This window comes from Balaenoptera borealis (genome assembly GCF_965194805.1).
Source record: "Balaenoptera borealis genome assembly, chromosome: 8".
Lineage (NCBI taxonomy): Eukaryota > Metazoa > Chordata > Mammalia > Artiodactyla > Balaenopteridae > Balaenoptera > Balaenoptera borealis.
In genome coordinates, this window is record NC_138865.1 from 78,069,614 (window position 1) to 78,093,565 (window position 23,952).

The following is a 23,952-nucleotide window of genomic DNA, read 5'->3' on the forward strand; positions in this document are numbered from 1 at the left end:
CCATTTTACCATTTTTATTTATTTACTTTTTATTTTTAAAAAAATATTTCTTTATTTGAATTTTCTTGGAATCAGGATCCACCTTAAATCTGGATTACAGTTAGTCATCTGAATCTTTGTCTTTTTTTTTTTTAATATTTATTTATCTATTTAGGCTGTGCAGGTCTTAGTTGCAGCACGCGGGATCTTCCTTGTGGCATGCAGGATCTTTAGTTGTGGAATGCAGGTTTCTGCTTTATTTTGTTTTCGTTTTTTTTTAGTTCCAGCATGCGGACTTCTTAGTTGCGGCATTTGGGCTTCTTAGTTGTGGCATGTGGACTCTTAAGTTGCGGCCTGCATGCGGGATCTAGTTCCCCGACCAGGGATTGAATCCAGGCCCCCTGCACTGGGAGCGCAGTCTTACCCACTGGACCACCCAGGAAGTCCCTAACCATTTTTATATGTATAATTCAGTGGCATTAATTATATTCACATTGTTGTGCAACCATTATTACTATCTGTTTCCAAAATGTTTTCATCACCCTAAACAGAAAGTCTGTAATCATTAGGAAGTAATTCCTCATTCCCCTCCTCTCCTAGCCCCTGATAACCTCTAATTTACTTTCTGTCTCTTTGAGTTTGCTTATTCTAATATTTCTTATGTGAAATCATAAATATTTGTCCTTTGTGTTTGTCTTACTTCACTTAGCATAGTGTTTTCAAGGTTCATCTATGTTGTAGCATGTATGAGAACTTCATTCTGTTTAATGGGTGAGTACTCTTCCATTGTGTGGATATACTACATTTTGTTTTTTCATTCATCTGTTGATGGATGGACACTTGTATTGTTTACATCTTTTGACTATTGTGAATAGTGCTGTAGTGAATATTGCCATACAAGTATCCATATGAGTCCTTATTTTAAATTCTTTTGGATATTATACTTGGGAAAGGAATGCTGGGTCATATGGTCATTCTATATTTAGCTTTTTAAAGGAACTACCAAAATCTTTTCCACAGCAGTTGTACTGTTTTATATCCCCACCAGCAATGTATGAGAGTTCTAATTTCTCCTGTCCTCACCAACAGTTATTTTCCATTTTTTATATTTTCCATTTTTTATAGATGTCCTAGTAGGTGTGAAGTGGTATCACATTGTGGTTTTAATTTGTATTTCCCTAATGACTGAGGATGTTGTACATATTTTCATGTGCTTCTTGGCCATTTGTATACTTCTTTGGAGAAATGTCTATTCAAGTACTTTGTCCATTTAAAAATTGGGTTGTTTGTCTTTTTTTATTGACTTTTAGGAGTTCTTTATATATTCTGGATATTAAAACCTTACATACATGTGACTGGCAAATATTTTATCCCATGCTGTAATTTGCCTTTTTACTTTCATGATAATGTAATTTGCCTTTTTACTTTCATGATAATGATAATTTGATGCACAAAAGTTTTTTTTTTTTTTGAAATATAGTTGATTTACAAAATTGTGTTAGTTTCAGGTATACACAAAAGTTTTTAATATTGATGAAGCCCAAGTTATCTATTTTTATCTTTTGCTGCTTATGATTTTAATTTTGGTATAATATCTAAAACTTTGTTGCTAATTCCAAGGTCATGAAGATTTACCACTATGTTTTCTTCTAAGAATTTTGTAGTTTCAGCTCTTATGTTTAGATCATTGATCCATTTTAAATTAATTTTTATATATATTGTGAGGTAGGGGTCCAACTTCATTTCTTTTGTGTGTGGAAATCCAGTTGATCCAGCACCATTTGTTGAAAAGCCTGTTCTTTCCCCGTTGATACGACTCTCCTTCATAGATTTTTGAATCTATTGGCCATACACGTATAGGTTTATTTCTGGACTCCCAGTGCTATTCCATTGATCTGTATTCTACCCTTAGGCCAGTACCACACTGTTTTGATTACTGTACCTTTGTAGTAAGTTTTGAAATTTGGGCATGTGGGTGCTCCAACTTTGTTCTTCTTTTTCAAAACTGTTTTTGACTACTTGGAGTCCATTGAAATTTCATATGAATTTGAGGATTGACTTTTCCATTTCTGCAAAAAAGGCCATTGGAATTTGATAGGGATTGCATTAATCTGTGGTTTGATTTGGGTAGTATTGACACCTTAACAATTTTAAGTCTTCCTACCCATGAACCTGGGATGTCTTCCCATTTATTTAGGTCTTTAATTTCTTTCAGCAATGTTCTATAGTTTTCAGTGTACAAGTCTCTCACCTCCTTGGTTAGATTTATTTTACCTGCTAAGTGTTTTATTCTTTTGGATGCTATTGTAAGTGGAATTCTTTCTTGATTTACTTTTTGGATTGTTCAAGAAACATACTGATTTTTGTGTGTTGATCTTGTGCGTTCATTTCCATCTTAGTTATTTATGTCATCTCTTTTTTCTTTGTCAGTCTAGCTAAAGTTTTGTCAATTTTGTTGATCTTTTCAAAGAGCCAACTTCTGATTTTGTTGATTTTCTCTATTATCTTTCTATACTTTTTCTCCACTCTAATTTTTATTATTTCTTTCCTTCTGCTAGCTTTGAGTTTAGTTTATTCTTCTTTATCTAGTTCCTCAAGGTATAAATTTAGGTTATTGACTAGACATATCTTTTCTTTTCTAATGTAATTCTTTACAGCTAGAAATTCCCCACTAAGCACTGCCTTCACTGCATTCCATAAGTTTTGGTATATTTTGTTTCATTTTCATCTGTCTACAAGTATTTTCTAATTGCCTTTGTGATTTTTTTCTTTGTTCCATTGGTTATTTAAGAATGCATTGTTTAATTTCCACATATTTGTGAAATTTTCAGTTTTCCTTTTTTATTGATTTCTAGCTTCATTCCAATATTGTAATCAGAAAAGGTATTTTATATGATTTCCATTAAAAACTTTATTAAAACTTGTTTTGTGGCTTATCACATGCTGTAGCCTGGAGAGATATTTTGCAAAGTTCCATGTACACTTCAGAAGAATGTGTATTCTGCTGTTGTTAGGTAGAGTGTTGTATACATGTCTGTTAAATCTACTTGGTTTATAGCATTGTTCAAATCCTCTATTTCCTTATTGATCTTCTGTCTAGATGTTCTACCCATTATTGAAAGTATATTAAAGTCTCCAACTGTTATTGTAGAATTGTCTATTTTCCCCTTCAGTTTTGTCAATATTTGCTTCATATATTTGGGACTCTGTTTTATATTGCATTTATGTTTATAACTGTTATATCTTCTTGATGAAGTAACCCTTTTAATCAATATATAATATACTTCCTTGTTTCTTTTTAGCAGACTTAAAGTCTATTTTGTCTGATCTTGGTATAGGCACTGAGCTCTCTTTTGGTCACTATTTGCATGGGGTGTTTTTTCCCATCCATTTATTTTCAATCTATTTGTACCGTTGGATTTAAAGTGAGTCTTCTGTAGTCAGCATACAGATGGATCACAGTTTTTCATTCATTATGCTAACTCTGCCTTTTGCGTAGAGAGTTTAATCCATTTCCATTTCAAGTAATTGCTGATAAGGAAGGACTTCTGTCATTTTGTTATTTGTTTTCTGTATATCTTACATCTCTTTTGTTCTTCATTTCCTCTATTACTGCCTTCATTTGTGTTTATTTATTTATTTACTTTTTTGCAGTGGATTGTTTTGATTCTCTTCTCATTTCCTTCTGTGTGTTTATTTAAGATATTTTCTTTGAGGTTACCATGGAGATTACATCTAACATCCTAAATTTATAACAATCTAATTTGAATTGATAAGAACTTAACTTCAGTAGCGTACACAAACTGCTTCTATACAGTTCCATCCATCCTCTTCTTATGTTGTTGTTGTCACAAATTACATCTTTATGCATTGTGTGTCCAGTAACATAAGTTTATATATTTTAGAGCACTTGCCTTTAATCCTGTATGAAATAAAAATTGTAGTTATAAATTTCAATATAATACAACTTGATAAAACTACAATATTTGCTTTTACATTTACCCATATATTTACCTTTACTAGAGATTTTAATTTTTTTTATATGGCTTTGAGTTACTGTTTAGAGTCCTTTCATTTCTACCTGAAGGATTCTTTTTAGTGTTTCTTGTAGGTTAGGTCTACTGGTAATGAACTCCTTTATTGTTGTTAATCTGGTAGTGTCTTGATTTCCCCACCACTTTTTTTTTTTTAAACTCATTTGCATTTTGTTTTTTTTAAATTAATTAATTAATTTATTTATTTTTGGCTGTGTTGGGTCTTCGTTTCTGTGCGAGGGCTTTTCTCTAGTTGCGGCAAGCGGGGGCTACCCTTCATCGCGGTGAGCGGGCCTCTCACTATCGTGGCCTCTCTTGTTGCGGAGCACAGGCTCCAGACGTGCAGGCTCAGTAGTTGTGGCTCATGGGTCCAGTTGCTCCGCGGCATGTGGGATCTTCCCAGACCAGGGCTCGAACCCGTGTCCCCTGCATTGGCAGGCAGATTCTCAACCACTGCGCCACCAGGGAAGCCCCTCCCCACCACTTTTGAAGGACAGTTTTGTTGGGTATAGAATTCATGGTTGACAGTTTTTTTTTCTTTCAGCACTTAGATCTGTCATCCCACTGTCCTCTGGCCTGCATGTTTTCTGAAATCAGTTGTTAAGCTTATTAAGGATCTGATGTATATGATGCATCACTTCTCTCCTGCTAATTTCAAGATTCTCTCTTTGTCTTTTAACAATTTGATTATAAGTTTCTAAGTGTGGATTTCTTTGGGTGTCTACTTGGAGTTGATTGAGTTTCTCAAATTTGGGAAGTTTCAGCCATTATTTCTTCAAATATTCTTTCTGCCTTTTTCCCTCTGTCTTCTTCTCAGGCTCCTGTAATGCATATGTTGGTCTTCTTGATGGCATTCCACAGGTCCCTTAGGCTCTGCTCATTTTTCTTCACTCTTTCTTTTTCTGCTCCTCAGACTCAATAATTTCAATTGTAAAACTTTCAAGTTTGCTGATTCTTTTGCCTGCTCACATTTGCTTTTGAATCCCTGTAGTGAATTTTTAAATTTCAGTTATTTTACTTTTCAGCTCCAGATTTTCTGTTTGACTCCTTTTTATAATTTCTTTCTCTTTATTGATATTCTTAATTTATTCACTCATCATTTTCCTGATTTCCTTTAGTTCTTTTAAAAATTTTTTTTTGTTTTTATTTTTTAAATTTATTTTGGCTGTGTCAGTATTTAGTTGTGGCACATGGGATCTTCGTTGTGGCATGTGGGATCTTTTGTTGCCGTTCATGGGCTCTTCGCTGTGGTGTGTGGGCTTCTCTCTAGTTGTGGTGTGTGGGTTTTCTTTCTCTAGTTGTGGTGTGCAGGCTCCAGAGCATGTGAGCTCTGTAGTTTGCGGCATGCGGGGCTCTCTAGTTGAGGTGCATGAGCTCAGTAGCTGTGGCTCGCGGGCCTAGTTTCCCCGCAGCATGTGGAATCTTAGTTCCCTGACCAGGGATCGAACCTGCTTCCCCTGCATTGCAGGATGGATTCTTTAGCACTTGACCACGAGGGAAATCCCTCCTTTAGTTCTTTGTCTGTGTTTTCATTTAGGTCTTTGAGCAACAACACTTCAGATAGTTGTTTAAAGTATTTGTCTAGTAAGTTTGATGTTTGGGCTTCCTCAAGGATATTTCCTGTCAATTTTGTTCCTTTTGAATGGGCTATATTTTCCTTGCTATTTTTGTATGCCTTGTGTTTTTTTTTTTTTTAATTTTTATTTATTTATTTATTTATGGCTGCGTTGGGTCTTCGTTTCTGTGCGAGGGCTTTCGCTCTAGTTGCGGCAAGCGGGGGCCACTCTTCATCGCGGTGCACGGGCCTCTCACTATCGCGGCCACTCTTGTTGCGGAGCACAGGCTCCAGACGCGCAGGCTCAGTAGTTGCGGCTCACGGGCCCAGTTGCTCTGCGGCATGTGGGATCTTCCCAGACCAGGGCTCGAACCCGTGTCCCCTGCATTGGCAGGCAGACTCTCAACCACTGCGCCACCAGGGAAGCCCTGCCTTGTGTTTTTTGGGGTTTTTTGTTTTTTTTTTTTGGTTGAAAACCAGATATTTGAATATTATAACATGGTAACTCTTGAAATCAGATTTGCTTCCTTCCCTAGAGTTGGCTTTGTGGGATTTTTTGTTTGTTTTTGGTTTTGTTTTGTTTTTGGTTGTTGAAGGCTATAGTAGTATGTAGTGAATTTTTGAAAATATTATTGCCAAGACTGTCTTTCTTTGTTGTGTGAAGTCACTGAAGTCTCTTTTCCTTTGTTGTGTTCAACTAATGTTTTGACCGATTTCCTTGAATTCTAGGAGCTAAAAATAACACAAACCAGCCAAAAAAACCCCACAAAAAACAGGGAAAGGAAAAAACCACCTATGCCAATCCTTACAGTTTTATAAGTTTGGTTCTGTGCTGGGGCCCTCCTTCAACTTGGCCATGGATCAGCCCCAGGTGAAAGCTTAGGGTCTTCTAAGGTCTTTTCTCTGCATGTGTCTTGTCCTGGGCATGCATAGCTTTCTAAATCCCAGTGTACCCAGATGCTTTGAATGTCGTAATATCCCAAAACACTTTCCCTAGCTTTTGCCTTTAGCAGTCTATTGTACATTTAGACTGTGATCTTTTGCCCCAGGTATCTGTGAGTTGTTTGTTTGGCTTACAGTGGTTTTGAGCAGTGCTATGCCTTTTGCCAGCCTGATTTCTGAGTTAGGCAAGACAGAGAAGATTGCCTTACATCGGTCCGTCCCATAACTCCAGACTAAGTCCTGTAGACTTAGAACAGACGTACACAATTTGTGAATAAGATCTGCTCTGCTCCCTCCTGGACAAGTGTACCATTCTGGGAACATAGGTATCCACTGTTTAAAGACCAAAACCACTGCCATGCCAGGCAGTGGATAGACAAGAACAAGTAAAGTTAGAAAACGTACCTAACATTTTGAAGTGCCTTTTTTTTTGACTCACTATTTGTTTGCTACAGTTCTGACAAATGTGGTTCTGACAGTTTCTGCCTGTTTTTCATTGTTTCTATGGGAAATGAGAGCTGGGATCTGCCTCATTTTGTTGACACTGGTTAGTGAGCATGTTTGACTCTTCAGGATCTAGAGGCAACCCCTCTCCTCTCCGTCATCCCTACCTGGACCCTTTGACCCTGAAAAAGGAAAATTAGACATTCTAGGGAGTGCTAAAGAGGCACCTTTTCCTAGTTCTCCAACTCCTTTGTTATTTGGTCAGAGATTCTGAAATCTAATTCTTGGCTCATGCTCATTGTTTAGCTTTGGCTTTGAGGCTTCTGCAATTTATGTCTGACACTTTCTCTCTAACCCCCACCCTCTAAATTGAGGATCTCCTAATCCCTTATTTAACGTTTCAAATGTGGATGGTTGTATCTTGAAAAATATTTTCTGCATGCATAAAAATTAATTGAATTTCTCCAGGAAAACAGTGGAGAAATTAAATTAAATTTCATTTTTTTCCAGTTAGTCAGGTAGGGCACCACCTGCTTATCGAGCCTTTTTCTCTACAAAGGCTTCAAGATTCTTATATGCTTGGAGAAGATTTTTGGTTTTGATTGACTTATTTTTCATATTCAGGTTATTATATACCAGCCAACAAATAAAAGACAAAATTAAAAAATCATGAAACAAAACTGCCATGAGACAAACAAAAAAATCATAGTTTTGGTCTCTCCTCCTACCCTAGTTGCGCTATTTTAAGTCTTAACTTTAAATTGTTGACCCCTGTGGGTGAATGGAGTGTAAATGCCACATACTTAATACTAAGTGAGTAAATGAGTATTTATGAAGTTACTCAAAAGGATGGAAGAAACTCAGAATGATTTTTCTTTTGCACGAAAGCGCTATTAAGGTCAGTTAATGGCAGACAGTTGCGTCATTATATAATTATTTTGGGTTTAGTACTATCCTTCAGGGTATTTTGAATTTAAATAAACAGTTGAACAAACCCACAGAATAATGGTATGCTTTTGTAGTTTGTTTTGACTAGGTTGGCTTGGCCCAAGGGCTCAGTATTCAAGGATAGACAGCACGGCTATTGGTGGGCTTTGTCAGAAAAGCTCACTCATTTATTCATTCATTCAGTCAATCAATCAACAAATAATTATGTAGTGCCTAATATATGCCTGGTATTGGTGATGAATAAAGGTGATATGGTTCTTGCTATTACTGAACTGAGGTCTAGTTTAGGAGACAAACAGTAAACATATAAACAAACAAATAGCATGACTTATGATAAGTGGTATGCAGGGATGGATTAGGTGCTGTGTTAGGGAATAACAGGTCTAGTTACTTCAGTTGAAATACTCATTTGAGAAGATAGAGTTAAAATGAGACGGGATGAGAAGGATCTCTCTAGACGGGAGTGGGGGATGGTGAAGCTTTCAGATTCCGGGAAAGGAATGTACCTTAAAGCTGGAAAGAACATGTTCTGTTTAAGATACAGAAAGTAAGGCAGGACGAGAGTGAAGGAGAAAGAGAGTCCTTAAGACAAAGTTGGACAGTTAGGAAGGAGCCAGATTATCTAGTTCAGTACCAATCCTTGAATTGCCCCACAAAGGGATAAATACAGAAAATGAAAAAAAGCACTTAAAATCTTTAAAATGATTTGACAAGTGGTTTTATATCTATAAAAATCTAACAAAAATTTGGACTTGTATTTTTGTCCTTTTTTCTGGTTTTTTTTTTCTAGTAATTCATTTCCATTATATCTTATAAAAGTATCTATCAGAGACGGATTGGAAATTAAAAAAAAAAAAAAGAAACTAGTCTTTACCATAGATAGTTTGAGAAGTACTGTTGCGGGGGCCTTATAGGCCCCAGTAAAGGGTTAGATTTTCTTTTAAATGCAAAGGGAAGTCATTGAGAAGTTTTAAGCAGAAGAGTTACATGAATTGATCTGTCTTTTATAAGAAGACCACTATGGAGCTCATTTGGCTAACACACATGTCAAAAAGTGGACTCCCTGGGCAGGTGGGGGATATATTCCTTAGGCATTTTACTGACATATAAAAAAGAACAGTAAGACAAGAAGATTTATGAGAACAGAAACATTGCTTCTTAGAAAGAGTAAGGTCTGATACCTAAGCTGTTGTTACAGTTGAATAAGAATTCTGTAACTCTTTTTCTTCTTGAGTCCTTTGAGGGAGGAAAAATGGAAATACATGTGTGTGAAAAACATTATTTTTCAAAAGAGCTACAGTGGTTGCTGTGTGAAGAGTATATTGAGGGTTGTCAAGGTAGGGATAGGGAGAACTGTTCAGAAGACCATGGCAATGTCCAGGGTAGCTTGCACTAGGGTTCTGGCAGTGAAATGGTAGGTAGTAGATGAATTCTAGATATATTTTGTATGTGGACTCAACAGAACTTGTTAATGAAGATTGGATATGGTGGATTGAGGGAGAAGTAGGAGTCAAGCATTACTCTTGAGCATATGACTGGAGAACTGGTTATATGGTGATTCGTCATTTACTGAGATAGGGAAGACTCAAAGAACAACAGATTTCAGGGTGCAATGGGAGCACAAGAGCAGTGTGGGTAGGGACGGAATCAAATAATGTATTTTCTACATGTTGAATATAAGATATGTGAAATATACAAGCAGAGATGTCAGGCAGTTGGATATATGATGGTGGAGCTCTGAGGAGAGGTTCTGGTCTTAAGATAGACATTTGGGAGTGATCAGTGTATAGGTGGTATAGGTGGTATTTAATTATATGGGAAGAGAATGGTTGCCATTTCTGGAGCTTGAGGACCTCCAACCTTTAGAGTGATGTCAAGGAGAAGGGCCAGCAAAGGAAACTAACTTGGAAGGAGTAGACAGAGAGAGGAGGAAACAAGAAGAGTGTGGAGTAATTGAAACTAAGAGAGAAAAACATTTAAAGGAAGGAGAGGATAGGTTAATTGTGTGAAAAGCTACTGAAAGAAATAATAAGATTAAGACAGAGGGTGGTAACTGGTGTTGGCAACATAGAAGTTCATTGGTGACTTCGTGTTAAGAGTCTAATTATTCTTCTTATAAAGATAAGACAGTTTTCCTGTAAGAATGATCTATGTGTAGATGGGGATTTTCAGTGTTATGATAGCCTCACCCTTAGTCACTAAAGCTGTTTCCCAACCTAATGGTACAAGCGCTCCCATCAGTGTGCCAAGACTTGCTCTTACCTAGGCCTGCATGCCCAAGGCAGAGTTTTGTAGATATTGCATAAATGCCACTAAGTTCAAGTTTCCTCCCAGACTCATCTCCTTTTCTTCTGCTTTAAAATACTGTGGCTTGTGCATCAACTTTCCTGTGCCCCCCAACCAATAAATGTCATGTCTTTTCATGATCTATTTCTGTATATCTCCTTTTGCATTTATTTTTATGGCACCTTTAGACTTTTCACCTTCACACAAACATGGAGGTTCTGTAGGATGGTTCTTCCAGTAACTACTCCTCAGTGGCACATACTGCAATTGTTGGGAAGAGTTGCTTCTCTCCCGAATTCTGCTGGATGGGTCTGATGATTCTTTAACCTGCTTCCCATCCGGATATTTGCCCAAGATCCTATAACTAATAAGCTAGGGAGATGTGAACTGAGTCAAGATCTGCCTGACTCCACAGCCCTGCTTTCAACTTTTGAGCTAAATTGTTAATGCAATCCCACTGTTTGGATCTCAGTTAACATGAAAAAGTAAATTTGTGTTAATTGAGTGTGTTAAACATTTAGTTTTTCAGACTCAGTTGCCTCTTTTTAGTCTAAGGATTATGATGGTTCGTAAACAGATAAGGAATTTTGGAATCACCCAGAAAGTAAGCATAATCACTCTACAGTGTTACAGTGCTCACTTACCATATCAGCTCTCTGGATTGTATCTGAGATCACTGAGGGAAGCACAAAGAGGTTCTGAGTAGTGAGAAATGAAACAGAAACCACACCTTGCAAAACTGTACCATAATTTGCAAAACAGATAAACTTGTACCAAACCATGACTACAAGACAAACTGTCTAAGCTCTGATCCCTTTGTTCAAGATAAGTCACAAATTTGATCAAATAGTAACTGTATAAAGGACTTGTATCTTTTAGAGATAAAAACCACTGATTGTTCCAGTAACTCACCTATATGCTTACCCTGTACATTTTGTCAAAATTGCAGTTTCTTTTGGTCTGATGTCACCTTTCCCATTATTCAACTCTACAGATTTATTCTCATGTTTATATTTCTTTAATTATTTCAGTGTGATTGGGAAGGAAGGAGAGAGAAATGTGTATGCTTGGCTAGCTATCTTGAAAACTAGCCATCACTGCTAGTTTTAAAAGGAAAAAAAGGTGTGTAATAATTATATTATAGGTTAATGTCAGGGAGTTCAAATTTCCATATCAGTATTCATGATTCATTAAATCACACCCAGGATTTCTGATTTGTATTGCAATTAGTGAAGTAAATTTCTGCACCCAAGATGGAGCTGCAACTGCCTGGGGTGCCACGTCAGCAAACTGAAACTTAGATCTTTTGTGTCCCTGTAAATGCTCTGCTTCATCAGAAATGCAGTATATCCAGTCAGCCAAACCCCAAGTGCTAAGCCAACTCTGGGAAAAAGTTGAACAGGATACAGAGTTTATTTGTCTAGATATATCACATAGACATCTGCAGTGTATATTAGATGCTCAGTATATGTTTAATCAGTGAGCAAGAAAAAGGATTAAAATGTTTAGTTTTTATTATAAATTCTGACATTGGCCACTAGAGGGCACTAGTTGCAATGATTAAAAATCAGAATTCCTAAAAAATTATATCCAGAATTTGATATCTGTAGTATTAATTCTAAAATCAGCTTTGATCACACTTTATGTGCAATCTGATTTCTGATATTTAGTCTGAGAAAGGCAGCTTTATTTGGGGGCTACCCTGCATTTTCTGCTAAAATCTGCAAAGTTTCCAGTATGAATAAAACTATAAGGAAAAGGATTCAGAATAATGGAAAGATTTTTCCTCAGGGAATATGAGGAAAGAGAAACCAGTTAAATAGTGGAAAATAAATAGAAAAACATAACAATCAAACAGATAAATGAAGAGAAGGGATTGAGCAAGACTATGTAGAGGAGAAAAGGAAAAGAGAGTGGAAGGTTCATGTGAAATGAAGGGGAGTATCCTTTGATGTGGAATTTTTAAAACAAATTTTAAACAAATTTGAGTGTTGAAGTGGGCTGAAGGGTGGTCTCCTTAAAGGATGTGTTCCCAGAACCTGTGAATGTGAGGGGAATAGGTGTCTTTGCAGGTGTAGTTAAGTGAAAGATCTCCAGGTGGATCCTAAATCCAATGATGGGTGTCCTCATAAGAGGCAGAGAAAAGACCCAGGCACACAGGGGAGAAGGCCGTGCGGAGAGGGAAGCAGGGATTGGAGAGATGCAGCCACAAGGAATGTCAACAGCCAGCAGAAGCTGGAAGAGGCAAGGAGCAGGAGCCTTCGGAGGGAGGGCAGTCCTGCTGACACCGCCAGAACTGTGAGGAAATAAATTTCTGTTGTTTTAAGCCACTGCTTTCCTAGCAGCCCCAGGGAATAAATACAGGTGTGCACCAGGCTCACCTTGGGGGGGGGGTTGTTGAAACAGATTGCTGGCCCCCACTCCCAGAGTATCTGATTCAATAGGTGTGAGTCAGGGGTGAGAATGCACGTTTCTGACGAGTTTCCATGAGATGTTGGTGCTGTTTATCTGGGAACAACATTTTGAGAATCACTGTTCTAGACTCTGATTTTCAACACTGGCTTTACGTTACAAATTTACCTGGGATGCTCTTAAAACACTCAGAGATTCTGATTTTTAATCAGTCTCTAGCGGGACTTAGGGATCAGTGGTTTAAAAAACTCACCAGGTGATTCTAATTATAGCTGGCAAAGAACTACTTCAGACCTGCCATTTACTTTACAGTTCCTCCAAAGTAGCCTCAAAATGCCTGAAAAAGGGCATTTTTATGAGACTTTAAAAGCAGTGGATTGAATCATTAATATAAAGTTAACAGTGATTATTTATTTTTAAGAGGTCAGGAATGAGAATCTATTTTTAAAAATTTTTATTTTATATTGGAGTATAGTTGATTAACAATGTTGTGTTAGCTTCAGGAGTACAGCAAACTGATTCAGTTATACATATACATATCTATTCTTCTTCATATTCTTTTCCCATTTAGGTTATTACAGCATATTGAGCAGAGTTCCCTGTGCTATACAGTAGGTCCTTGTTGGTTATCTATTTTAAATATAGCAGTGTGTACATGTCAATCCCAAACTCCTGATCAATCCTTCCCCTCCACCCTTCCCTCTTGGTAACCATAAGTTCATTCTCTAAGTCTGTGAGTCTGTTTCTGTTTTGTAAATAAGTTCATTTGTATCATTTTTTTTTAGATTCCTCATAAAGCAATATCATGATATTTGTGTTTCTCTGTCTGACATCACTTGGTATGATAATCTCCAGGTCCATCTATGCTGCTGCAAATGGCATTATTTCATTCTTTTTAATGGCTGAGTAATATTCCATTTTATGTATGTACCACATCTTTATCCATTCCTCTGTCATTGGACATTTAGGTTGCATCCATATCTTGGCTATTGTAAATAGTGCTGCAATGAACATTGGGGTGCATGTATCCTTTTTTTTTTGATCATTTTTAAAAAAATAAATTTATTTATTTTATTTTTGGCTGTGTTGGGTCTTCATTGCTGCATGCAGGCTTTCTCTAGTTGTGGCATGCGGGCCTCTCATTGAGGTGGCTTTGCTTGTTGTAGAGCATGGGCTCTCGGGCGCGTGGGCTTCAGTAGTTGCAACACACAGGCTCAGTAGTTGTGGCTCACGGGCTCTAGTGCGCAGGCTCAGTAGTGGTGGCACATGGGCCTACTTGCTCTGCGGCATGTGGGATCTTCCCGGACCAGGGCTCGAACCCGTGTCCCCTGCATTGGCAGGCAGATTCTTAACCAATGCACCACCAGGGAAGCCCCTGGGGTGCATGTATCCTTTTGAACCATGTTTTTCTCCATATATATGCCCAAGAGTGGGATTGCTGGATCACATGGTAGCTCTATTTTTAGTTTCTTAAGGAAGCTGCATACTGTTCAATGAGAATCTATTTTAAAATGATTTCCTAAAATTATAAGATCTTAGTATTACAGTTAATTCTCAGAGAATGTGGGTCAAAGGATGTGCTACTTTTTGTTGTTAGCATATTATACTCACAAATGGTTTGGTACAATTCTTCTCTGCAATTAATTTCTGAGTAATATCCCTAATATGATGCTATTTGAGACTTTGTGGTGTTAGAAATGCACATCTTGTGGAGTAGCATTTAGAACTTAAACACTAGAGATATAAAAGATGACATTGCCAAAGAGGCAGAATCAGCATGCAGAGGGGTTAAAAGCACAGATTTTACGTAACAGACTTAGAATGGAATTCTGCCACCATCATTACTATGAGTATAACCTGTGGCAAGTTACAACTTAAAAAAATTTGTTTTATTATTGGTAAAATGGATCCTCATGCTTAAATGATATTCCTTAGTTTTTCAGTTTTAAATATATTCTACCGATTTTCTACTAGAGAAGTTGAGGTTTTCTCTCTCTTGTACTCCCTTAACACATGCTCCCATCAACCCCATCTAAGCTTCTGCTCCCATCTTCCTAATACAGTCATATTATACATTTTTAGTGAAATCAGTATTCACTATTTACATTATTTTGATCATGTAAATATTGTTCACAAATCATCATAAAGTATATGATTATAGTTCCTTACAGTTTTCTTTTCCCTGAAGTTTATAATTGCTGTGTTTTTTCATATGTGCCTATCATTACTTCTTCCCCAAACGTTCTGTCAGAATGGTAAATGTCTTTTTTGCATAGCCACAGTCATCAGATAATCTGTTAGCTTTGTGCCCCCACCATGGAAACAACTCTTTTGGAGCCTTTCATCCTACTGCTCCAGTCTGGGTTGGTTGGAAGAGCTGCCATCCAGGAACCACTCTCTTCCAAATTCCCTTCACCTCTCTCCTTGTTTAACTCCTTGCTTTCTGGATCTTGTGGCTTCTTGGTTTGTTTCTTTTTTTTTGACTGGAATTTACACTATAATAGCTTTCTGGGAAACAATTCTTGAGAGATATATTATCTGAGGAGTACCTTATATTCTAAAAAGTTTTTATTTTATTTTTTGTTTGATAATGTAGATGGGAAAGAATTCTAATTTGGAAAGAATTGCTTCCTCAGAATTTTGATGACATTTTCTCTGCCCCCCTCCCCCTTTATTTTTGCTTGTTAGACGTCTGATGATATTCTTATTCCTGAATCTTTGATGTATCCTCCTTTTTTTCTATTTAAACTTTTATGATCTTTTTATTCCTGGTATGCTAAATTTTATGATGAAGTGTTTTGGTATTTTGGGGTACTTCATGGGCCTTTTCAAACTGTAGATTTATTTTCTTCAGTTCTGAGAAAATTTCTTCTATTATATCCTTTATAGTTTCCCCTTCACTATTTTTTGTTGATATTCTCTTTTTCTGGAATTTCTATTATTCAGATGACAAACTCCTCAAAATATACTCTAATTTTCCTGTCTTTACTTTCTATCAGTATTAAAAAAGAAAAAAACTTAATGGGAAATTTTTTGACAACCTTCCCAGCCTTCTTTTGAATTTTATTTTTGATTTTGGTTATGACGGTTTTAATTTTTCAAGAACTCTTCCATTTTCTTTTTGAAAATTCCCTTATTTTAAGAGTTCTGTTGTATGAAGGTTATACATTCTCTTATTTTTTTGAAGTTGTTAATTATTACTTTAATAATTGTTGTTTTGGTTCCTGTTCCCTGTATTTTGTCTCCTCTGAACTCCTTAATTCTATTTTGTTTTTCCGCTTCTGTTTTTTACTTTAGAAGTGTGCCACTTACTTATCTGTTGTCCCTAAGCCGGACACTTCCTCTTGCATACTTGGTTCTGTACTGTAGCATCTGGGAATCTACAAACTACATTTCCCAGGCTCCTTTGCCAACTGGCTTCCTCTTAGGTTCTGTCATTGAGAGGCATTTGTGAGAGTTCAGAAGTGAGAGGAGAAGATACATTTTCTGTTTTTGGCTTGCACAATAGCAGATGGCTGCTGGAAGCTGCTGGTGATCGCTGTGAGGGTTGTGGGATTGTGCAAACTACAAACTCCAGCGGTCCCTTAAGCAGCAGTAGCACCTCTTTGGCATTTCCGCTTCTATGTCTGGGGAGCCCTAGGCTGCCTCCTTATAAGAGAATGAAGGAAAGTGAAATGGTCATTGATTTGCTATTTATGAAGGTTAAATCCAAACACATCTCATTTTCAAGGAAATCAACTCCAGAGACAGTAAATGGGAAATCAATTCACCTCACCAGTTCTGTACTCTCTTGACAGAATTGATGTAAACCTTGCTCTATCCTTCTTGAACAAGAGGGATAAATTGTATTAATATGCTGTGTATTTTACGTGAACTACTGGAGAGAGAAGCTAAAGGAAGGTGTTTAATTTGAAATAGATTGGTGGCATCTATAGAAAACTTGTTTATGACACAGTATTCTGCTTGGCCAGGACCTGTGCTTCATCAGGAAAATGTTACATCTGAATTGGAAATAGGATTTGAGGCCATTTATTTCTCTGTATATGAAAACACATTCAGTTTTCTTTCCTATTCGTACTAGATTATACCTTTCAAAGGCCATGGAGTCTTGCTTCAGTTACATTTGTCACCAGGTTCATTTCCGCCTCTGTGTGCAGTTACCCAGGTAACGTGTGTGTGTGTGTGTGTGTGTGTGTGTGTGTGTGTGTGTGTGTGTGTAACATGATTAGTGCTGAGCACTGTTGCCATATGGTTCACCAGAGTTTTTCCATGTTAATTACCTTTGTGAGTCAATAAAGAGACAAAGATAAAGGCAGAAGAATTAGAGCCAGGCAGTTTTTTGGTGTGTGTGTGAGCACAACACAGTTTTCCCCCTACTTGGTTAAGTAAGGAAAGCTGGAAAACTCTTAAAGAGGCTCTGGCCCACAGACATTGAGTCAGAAGGGATTCCCAATCCAAGTCATTAGGACAATGTAAGTTAGGCAAGAACTGCATTTTTTCTTGACTGTATGTCTCAAAAAGCATATTATTTAATAAACTGTCAGTCGAGTACTTTGGAGTGAGAATTGCATTCAATTGGATTGGGCAATCAATATAAACTTCTATGTGTGTGTTCACGGGGATCTGCATATTTGTTTCGGTATTTGTGCAGAATCTGTGTATAGCAAATCTAATGTGGCTTAAATCTCCCCATTTTGGCATAGAGAAAAAAATATTAACTTGGAATCAGAAGAATTAAGATCTAGCTCCAGGTCAGAGATACTTCTTGCACATGAAAAACCTCCTAGGAGACTTAACAACAAGAATGTTCAGCAATTGTGTTGTTTATAACAATGAAATCCAAAAAAAAATTCACTAAATTTCCAACAATTGGGAATTGTTTAAATAAGTTATGGTAAATGTACATAATTAATTTTTTCAGCCATTTAAAATACTGCAATAGACTAATGTTTATTGGCATGAAATGATATTTTCATATATAGATTTACTTCATAAGATGTTCATTTAATTCTTTTTTGCCTATTTAACTGCTTTAATATTTTTTAACATATTTATTTAACAGTTTTAACATATTTAACATTTTTCAGACAACTCTTTAAAAAAAGTATTTGTTTTTCACCCGAGCAATACTAAATAAATATGCTATAATAAACATTATGATTTTAGGCTAATGAACACTCACCAATTTTCTGAACACAATAGTTTCTAATCGAATAATACAATATGAAACAGTGAATTGGGCACCATATTTGGGGATTCCAAAATGATTGCTTTTTACATGTTCACTAATCAAGTGCAATAAAGATATAGTATCTCTGTGTGCCCTTTCCATATGTTACTAAGGACTGGCAGATTTAGCCTTTATTTTGCCTGAAAAATGGTTTTCAGTGTTATAACTTATATCTAGGTCCCATTTCAGTGCAAAATAATGACCATGAATACCAAAAAGTTTGAAAATCTGGTAAAGAAAATGGTACATGGAGAATTCATCTTCTGAAAGAGTGACTCCCTCAAGCAGTACCCAGTCAGTACCTACTATCAAGACTCTTCCTTATTTTGTGAGAATAATAAATCTTTATTATATTTCAGCCAATGAACAAACCATATTCATATAATTTCATATATTGTTGTCTATTGCTTATATAACTTGTTTTCATTTTTCAGTTAGCAGTGTGAAAACTGGGTATTATAGGTTGGGATGAAATGTATCATAATTTTCCCCATTAAAATTAATGAAAATATAAAAATTACTGTTCGCTCACTTTGCAGGGATTTCCAGAATTAAATAATATTGTTGTGCAAGAGAGAGATGAATGATTAAATTTAAAAAAGCAGGTTGCAAGCTATAGGTAGCAAAAGTTAGGAATAGTAAAAATATATACATGTACATATAAATAGATAATGAACTGAAAAGATATATACCAAAATTGTTCCCAGTGATTATGGTGTTGATTGATGGGTGCTTTAGGTTTTCATATTATATCCAACTGCTTTTTCCCTATTCTTTCCTTCTTTCTTCTTTTATTTGTTTAGGTGGCAAGATAATATTTTGAGAAATAAACTAATATTCCTCCCTACCCTGCCTCTCCCCCCCATAGATTTTGTACCTCTGTGTCAGCTTGATATGTTATGAAATTCACCTTCATGCCATGGGGATGGGCTGACACAGAGCTGATTTTAACTTGTATTTTTGAAATCAAGACCTTGCAAAGACAAAAGTGTCCTGCATAAAGACTGGATAACATCTGCCTGGAGTTGGACAGAAGAGAATCAGAGGGAAAGCGTGAAGGTAGTGGGTCTGAGATGGACCATGTTCTAGAATTTAGAGGGAGGAGGAGAGTGACAAAATCCTCATTTCATCTGATGATTTAAGAGCAGGAAAGGACTTCTTTCAGAGGAATTAAAATGCACAGGTAAACAGAGTCACCTCAAAATGACAGTAGCTGTGATCTTGCTAGCTGCTGATTTAGGGCTCTTCACATTTGGATGAGGGACAGAAGGAGAGAAAAGATGAGGGAGAGGGATGGGGTGAGTTTCTTCCTAGACTCAGAGATTTCTATCTCAACCATAGTTTAGTAAGGTTCTGGGTCAATAAGATCATTTGATGATGTACAGAATATTATTATCTCCAAATAACAATAATGACAACCAACATTACAATACACAGAGATAAATTTCCTGGAATTTGCCTGGCTTCAGAACACATTTATAGTTGCTCTCAAGCCACTTCAGAAATAAACAGAAGTAACAGTTTTGAAAGTTCAGAGATTCATGAGGCTTCGTTTCTATTAAAACCTAATCTGGGCTTCCCTGGTGGCGCAGTGGTTGGGAATCTGCCTGCCAATGCAGGGGACACGGGTTCGAGCCCTGGTCTGGGAAGATCCCACATGCCGCGGAGCAATTAGGCCTGTGAGCCACAACTACTGACCCTGCGCGTCTGGAGCCTGTGTTCCGCAACAAGAGAGGCCGCGATAGTGAGAGGCCCGCACACCGCGATGAAGAGTGGCCCCCGCTTGCTGCAACTAGAGAAAGCCCTCGCACAGAAACGAAGACCCAACAGAGCCAAAAGTAAATAAATAAATAATAATTAAAAACTTCCTTATAAAAACAAACAAACAAAAAACCTAATCTGAACAAAATATGCCAGTCTAGTTCCACATGAGGTTGAAATATGACTTCATTTCTAACCTGCCAAGTCGCCTAATTTAAAAAATAGCATGGCATGAATAAAGTATCTCTTTATGCCTCTAGTAATGAATTCTGTCCTACTATTTACATCTATTAAAAAAATTACAACTCAAGGGTAAAAAAATTTGCAAATATGCATTGCTCTTATTTCTCACGTTGTTTTCCCTCCATTTCTCTTAGAGTTTATTGTGCATATTCAGCCCTTAACTCTGCACCCCAGGTGCTGCCCCCTCCACTGCTCTGAAGATTCTCTTTTCGAAGTCATCAGCATCCTCCTTGCTGCTTAACTCTTGGATCCCTTCTCTGCCCTTGCCTTACTTAATCTCCCATTAACATCTGGCACTATTGCTCATGCCCTCCTTCTTGATATCTCCCTCCCCCTTTGCTTTGTCCACTATGGTTTCTTGGATTTGTCCTTTCTCTTTTAATCTTTCTTAAGAGCTCTTCTTTTTCCTTTTCCCACTGCTTAAATAGTGGTGATCTTTTGACTTATGTCCTAACTTTTTTTTTTCTTTTCATTCATTCTCATATTCTTCCTGAGAAATCTCATTTATTTTCAAGGCTTTGATTATTACCTTTATGCTGATTAGTCTCAAATCTGTATCTCTGGTAGAGCTTTTTTCTCCTGAGTTCCAGATTTATGTATCTGCTCACTGGACATCTCCATAAGCATATCCTGTAATCTCTCAAACTCTATCTGCACAGAACTGAACTCATCATCCTTCTCCATAAGCCTGTTTGTCCTATGCTTCTCTATCAGTGGCTGGTACCCCAAGCCATCCAGTGACCAAGCTAGAGCCCTGGATGTTCCATTGGACTCCTTCCCTTCCCTGAATTCCCATCTGTATTAGTCTGCTTAGGCTGCTATAACAAAATACCACAGTATTCTGTTAGGTTCTGGGGGGCTTAAACAACAGAAATTTATTTTCTCAAAATGTTTTAGGCTGGGAAGTCCAAGATCAAGGTGCTGGCAAATTTGGTTTCTGGTGAGAACTCTTTTCCTGGCTTGCACATGTCTGCCTTCTCACTGTATGCTCACATAGGGGAGAGAAAGAGAGAGACAGACAGACACACAGAGAGAGACAGAGGGAGGCAGAGAAAGCTCTCTCTGGTGACTCTTCTTAGAAAGACTAATTTCATCAGATCAGGTCATCCTTATGACCTCTTTTAACCTTAATTACTTCCTTAGAGGCTCTATCTCCAAATCTAGGCACACCGAGAATTAGGGCTTCAACATAGGAATTTTGGGGGGAACACAAACATTTGGTCAGTAACACCATCCATCAATCATCAATCACCATTCTTCCTAATAAATAGTGTTTAAAACACCTACTTCTCAACTCCTGTGGTAATTAATTTAGTTCTGGACACCATTTCCGTTCACCCTATTGACCACAGCAAGCATCGTTACTTGTCTCCCTGCTTCTAGTCTACCTGTGTCCCATGTAGTCCCTATGCTGCAGCTAGGGTGTCCTTTCTCAAATGCAAACCTGGTCATGTCACTCCTCTTTTAAGTCTTTTCTGTGTCCCTCCATTACTGTCATGATGACGCTCAGATCCCTTAATTGGCTCACAAGGCCCTTTGTGAGCTGGGCCTTGCTTGCCACCCTAGTCTGCTCTCACTACTCCCCACCTTGTGCTCAGTGCTGCAGCCTTAAAAACAACCACAGTTCCCCCAAAGAACCATGCTCCCTCCTCCTCCCCTTCTCTCTCTCTCCCCCTCCCAGGCCTTTGCACTGCTGTCCTTTCTGCAGGAGCAGCAGTTGTGCTCTCCTTCGCCTCCCTCCCTCCCCTCCTTTCTTCTTCCCTCTCTCTTCCCCAGCAGTTCCAGAGTCCAGCTAATGTTTGTTCATCTCTCAGGTTTCAGTGTTGACAGCAGTTTCTCTGGAAAGCTTTTCCTACCTTCTAAGGCTGGCTTGGGGTCCTTCCTCCTTAGATACTTACCTGTCACTCATTATTGTGTCCCCAGAGTCTAGCACAGTGTTCGGCACATAGCAAGACTTCAATAATTACATGTTTTAAAATGAATGAATACATCTTACCTAACCTTTAGGTAAGTTAATCAGTCAGTAAAGCTCTTGTGTTCTGGTTACAGTCTCTTCCACCTGTGAAGGAAAAAGCAAACTAGACACACATTATATCAACATGTGCCTTAGAGGAGTTGGCTGGAGATATCGTAGCACAGAGGTTAGTGGGGTAGGAGCTAAGGGCCATGGATACACCCAGGTGAGGTCAGCCACTGTGTAGGAGGGAGGTTTGTCTTTGTATACCCTCATTTGCTGCACAGGCCCCTCCCTGACAGTTACCTGTCTCCATGGAAATGAATGCCTATAAACCTGAGTGATGTTTGAAACAGTCAGCAACTGCTATGCTTACATACATAAATAAGTGAATAAGAAAATGAGAGATGTATTTTTTTAACATCTTTATTGGAGTATAATTGCTTTACAATGGTGTGTTAGTTTCTGCTTTATAACAAAGTGGATCAGTTATACATATACATATATCCCTATATCTCTTCCCTCTTTCATCTCCCTCCCTCCCACCCTCCCTATCCCACCGCGCTAGGTGGTCACAAAGCACCGAGCTGATCTCCCTGTGCTATGCGGTTGCTTCCCACTAGCTAGCTATTTTACATTTGGTAGTGTATGTATGTCCATGCCACTCTCTCACTTTGTCCCAGCTTACCCTTCCCCCTCCCCGTGTCCTCAAGTCTATTCTCTAGTAGGTCTGTGTCTTTATTCCTGTCTTGCCCCTAGGTTCTTCATGACCATTTTCTTTCTTTTTTTTTTTTTTTTTAGATTCCATATATATGTGTTAGCATACAGTATTTGTTTTTCTCTTTCTGACTTACTTCACTCTCTATGACAGACTCTAGGTCCATCCACCTCACTACAAATAACTCAGTTTCATTTCTTTCTATGGCTGAGTAATATTCCATTGTATATATGCCACATCTTCTTTATCCATTCATCTGTCAGTGGACACTTAGGTTGCTTCCATGTCCTGGCTATTGTAAATAGAGCTGCAATGAACATTGTGGTACATGACTCTTTTTGAATTATGGTTTTCTCAGGGTATATGCCCAGTAGTGGGATTGCTGGGTCATATGGTAGTTCTATTTTTAGTTTTTTAAGGAACCTCCATACTGTTCTCCATAGTGGCTGTATCAATTTACATTCCCACCAACAGTGCAAGAGGGTTCCCTTTTCTCCATACCCTCTCCAGCATTTATTGTTTGTAGATTTTTTGATGATGGCCATTCTGACCGGTGTGAGATAATATCTCATTGTAGTTTTGATTTGCATTTCTCTAATGATTAATGATGTTGAGCATTCTTTAATGTGTTTGTTGGCAATCTGTATATCTTCTTTGGAGAAATGTCTATTTAGGTCTTCTGCCCATTTTTGGATTGGGTTGTTTGTTTTTTTGATATTGAGCTGCATGAGCTGCTTGTAAATTTTGGAGATTAATCCTTTGTCAGTTGCTTCGTTTGCAAATATTTTCTCCCGTTCTGAGGGTTGTCTTTTCGTCTTGTTTATGGTTTCCTTTGCTGTGCAAAAGCTTTTAAGTTTCATTAGGTCCCATTTGTTTATTTTTGTTTTTATTTCCATTTCTCTAGGAGCTGGGTCAAAAAGGATCTTGCTGTGATGTATGTCATAGAGTGTTCTGCCTATGTTTTCCTCTAAAAGTTTTATAGTGTCTGGCCTTACATTTAGGTCTTTAATCCATTTTGAGTTTATTTTTGTGTATGGTGTTAGGGAGTGTTCTAATTTCATTCTTTTACATGTAGCTGTCCAGTTTTCTCAACACCACTTATTGAAGAGGCTGTCTTTTCTCCACTGTATATTCTTGCCTCCTTTATTGAAGATAAGGTGACCATATGTGCGTGGGTTTATCTCTGGGCTTTCTATCCTGTTCCATTGATATATGTTTCTGTTTTTGTGCCAGTACCATATTGTCTTGGTTACTGTAGCTTTGTAGTATAGTCTGAAGTCAGGGAACCTGATTCCTCCAGCTCCGTTTTTCTCTCTCATGATTGCTTTGGCTATTCGGGATCTTTTGTGTTTCCATACAAATTGTGAAATTTTTTGTTCTAGTTCTGTGAAAAATGACATTGGTAGTTTGATAGGGATTGCATTGAATCTGTAGATTGCTTTGGGT

At 37.6% G+C, this 23,952-nt stretch overlaps 1 long non-coding RNA gene across 1 annotated transcript; it reads left to right on the forward strand.

The window, feature by feature from the left end:
- Positions 1-1,395: 1,395 nt before the first annotated feature.
- LOC309633147 lies at positions 1,396-19,684 on the forward strand. Its single transcript, XR_014247346.1, has 2 exons — positions 1,396-4,138; positions 4,479-19,684. It is a non-coding gene; the product is annotated as an uncharacterized lncRNA (long non-coding RNA).
- Positions 19,685-23,952: the final 4,268 nt, after the last annotated feature.